Source organism: Cyprinus carpio, chromosome A23 (assembly GCF_018340385.1).
Source record: "Cyprinus carpio isolate SPL01 chromosome A23, ASM1834038v1, whole genome shotgun sequence".
NCBI lineage: Eukaryota > Metazoa > Chordata > Actinopteri > Cypriniformes > Cyprinidae > Cyprinus > Cyprinus carpio.
In genome coordinates, this window is record NC_056594.1 from 19,916,860 (window position 1) to 19,920,444 (window position 3,585).

Genomic DNA, 3,585 nt, shown 5'->3' on the forward strand with positions numbered 1-3,585 from the left:
TGGTTCTGTTAAACTAAAAAAAAATGGCCAAGCAACCAACTTTTTGGAGCACTTGAGACGGGAATGGCCCTTCACGCAAGGAAAAGAGTGAACATTCTCCTTAAAAGATTGAAAGTCATACAGAACAACATGAAATTCATAAAACTGCTAGTCGTTACTAAACCATAAGTTTGATGTTGTGTGGGTCTCACTCGCTCGATGAGATGGCGATAACTCAGAAAGGTCCGAGACGCTTGCCCTCCTCGTAGCTGGGAGCGGGGACAGTCGTAACGGGCCTGCTGGGTCGTACGCCTCCATGTTGAGGGTGGAGCCGGGCGAAAGCTCACCAGCTCGCTTGCAGGAAGTGGTCAGTTGCGCGCGCAGCAGGAAGGGGCGGAGCTCGTCTCGGATGGCCGTGTCCTCCATGTTGTAGTTCATGATGATGCGCGAGATGATGATGTTCTTGCACGATGTTCACCAGCGAGCCGTGCGAACCGTACAAAACGGTGAGCTCGCGCTGCAGCCAAGGCAACAGTCGGCGCAAGCAGCCAGGGTTTTGTCGCAAGAATGTAGCCGAAATGTCTCTTTGCCTGCCGGCGTCCCTCGAGTTGCGCACGCGTACGCCAGTCCTGTACAGCGCGCGCCGGAACGCCACCACGTCTTGGTTGCACAAGCGCCGCAGGCTCCGCCCATGTCTGCGCGCCGTCAGTCGCAGCACCATCTGCTGCACGCCTTGTTCCTGCGCGAACGCCGCTGCGTCCGTCAGGCTTCGAAAATGACGTCGTACGCCTCCAGGCGGAGGCGAGGGAGGAAGGGGCGGGGTTCTGCACCCTGTGGCTCCGCCTCTCCCGGTCTCTGAGAACTCGGGGGCGGAGCATGCGCTCGGATGGATCGCAGACGGTGGGGCGTTCTGAGGTGCTCTGTTCTCCGGCGGCCGCAGCACGAACTCCTTAAAGTCGTTTTCAACCCTTTGACGGAGTGGAATATGGAGTGGAAGGGCTGCTTACAGAGGCGGACACTCGGCTTTGTTCTTGGACCACTCGTAGATGCAGTGGAAACAGAACGGTGCAGGCAGCGGTCCTCCAGCGACGCCACGTTATTGAAGCCATCGAGGCAGATGGGGCATTTGGAATCAGGCGACGCGTTGGCCAATAAACGCTGAGAAGATCTGCCAGCGCTGTCTCTCTTCCTCACACGCAACTTCATCTTAGAAGGCGCCATCATCTACAACACGCAAAACATCAGTTTATTTAAATTTATGTATTTAGCAGACGCTTCTATCCAAACGAAAGCGGAATTCGTAACATCCGGTGCCAGGTTCATCAGACAATGAACGGTTTGAGTTACTTTACTACATTTTATCCAAAGCGAATTACGGTAAGTAATTTATCACAAGAGTCGCAAAGTTGCTAGTGTAAAACTAGAGTAATACAAATCAGGCCTATGAATATGAATCTGTTTTATTTTTACCAAATTATGTTTTCCACTTTTAAATTTTTCTAGATTCCATTTTAATGGTTAAAATAAAATTGAACAATCAAAAAGGATTATTTTTCACAAACTTTAACAAATTTGCTTAAATTTAAAACTATAATTTTTCTTTATGATATGCTTGTTTTTTTTTTAAACAATTCTTATTATTATATATAAAAAAAACTTTTTTAGTTTTTTGGACTATATATAGAGTTGCAGTCATAATTTAAAATTGAAATCTGCAAAATTAATTGTTTAACATATACAATTAAACATTAAACATACAATAATTTATTAATATTTTTTATTTTTTTAGTTTTCTTGACAACACAATACTTTTTTCATATGGTCATAATTTTACATAACATTAATGTAAACAGTAATATTGCCTAATCAAGTGTTTATTCTTTCAGATCATGCAGACTTCATGAGTTGTTTATAATTTGCTAACTCAGCGTGACTTTTACTATTGCGCTTCAGTATTTTTACATACTTTTTCTGATTACAATTTAAACATATGAGATATGACATGCAATATCTCAAAAACACCATGGTGTCAGCTGCCTTTCCCTAATGAGTCAAAGCAGCGATTATAAAACACCTCTGCAGACAATAAAAGGATAAAGACATCAAATATGATCGAAAATAAAACGAATGTCTGGTTTGTGAGGCAGATTCTCACTTGATCGTCAGCTCCTCATCACAAAGCCGCGAAAAAACGCAGTCATCCAAACCGCAAACACATCTGTGTCAGATCGGAGACAGATCCTTCACGAAAAAAACACAAAATAAGAGAAAATGAACATTAAAGACCGATGGAAGCGGAGGAGTTTCGCACTGCTGTTGAGGAGCAGAAAAACACCACAAGCAAGACCGTCTCTTCCGGCAGACGTCACGGGCACGCGCACGCACACACACACGCGCGTCCACTGACGGCGTGGAGCGGTACTACTAACCGCTGAATTAATGGAATAAAATAAATGAATGAATGAAAAATGAAAATAAATAAATAAAATGCAGGATAAATAAATAAATATAGAAAATGAACAAATGCGTGTTGTTGTTTTTTTTAAAAAATATATAAGCATGTATTTATTAAATAAAATAAAAATAAATGATAAAGTAAACCAATTCATAAAAATAAATAAACAAATGAAAAACAACAACATATAATTAAATCTATGCTTTTTATTTCTTCAAAAATATTCAAAAATATTATTTCTTTAAAAAAATAAAACATATTTATTAAAATATACAGAAAACAAAAATTAGTAAGAACGATTCAAATGCATGTTCTTTCTTCTTTCTTTAAAAAATTTATTTATTAAAATATACAGAAAATAAAAAAGTTAATCAGTTAATAAAAATAAATACACGATTGAACAAAAATAAAACAAATAAATAAATGCACGTTTTTCTTTTTTATTAAAAATATAAACATATATTCATTTAAATATAGTAAACAAAAATTATTTTTATTAAATTAATAAAAATACAAAAACAAACAAATAAAATGCATGTTCTTTCTTCTTTCTTAAACAACATATCATATTTATTTATTAAAATCTTCAGAAAATAAAATAAATAATAAATTAGATCACATTTTCTAAAAATAAATAATAATAAATGAATGTTTTGTTATCTCTTTAAAAATGAATACATATTATAAAATATAAAAAACAAAAATGAAAATTTATTTAAAAAAAGCTATTAAAAACAAACAAATAAAAGCATGTTCTTTCTTTCTATTACTTCTATCTTTAACAACATAGAATAAACATTATTTAATTAAAATATACAGAAAATAAATAAATAATAAATAAATTGAATGAATACGCAAATAAAAGTCATTAATGCATAAAATAAACAAATAAACAAAAATAAAAGACAACAAATAAATAAATGCATGTTCTTTCTTTAAAATATATAAACATATACGTATGTACTAAAATATATAGAAAATAAATAAAAATAGATCAATAAAAATAAGACATTTATTTTTTATTTACTAAATAAAATAAATACCAAATAAATAAATAAATGCATGTTCTTTCTTTTCTTTCTAAATATTTAAACATACATTTATCTGAATATATTGAAAATAAATAAAAGTAAAAATACTAAATACAATAA

The 3,585-nt window shown here is 35.1% G+C and overlaps 1 pseudogene; it reads right to left on the bottom strand.

The window, feature by feature from the left end:
- Window positions 1-214: 214 nt before the first annotated feature.
- LOC122135143 lies at window positions 215-2,329 on the bottom strand (annotated as a pseudogene).
- Window positions 2,330-3,585: the final 1,256 nt, after the last annotated feature.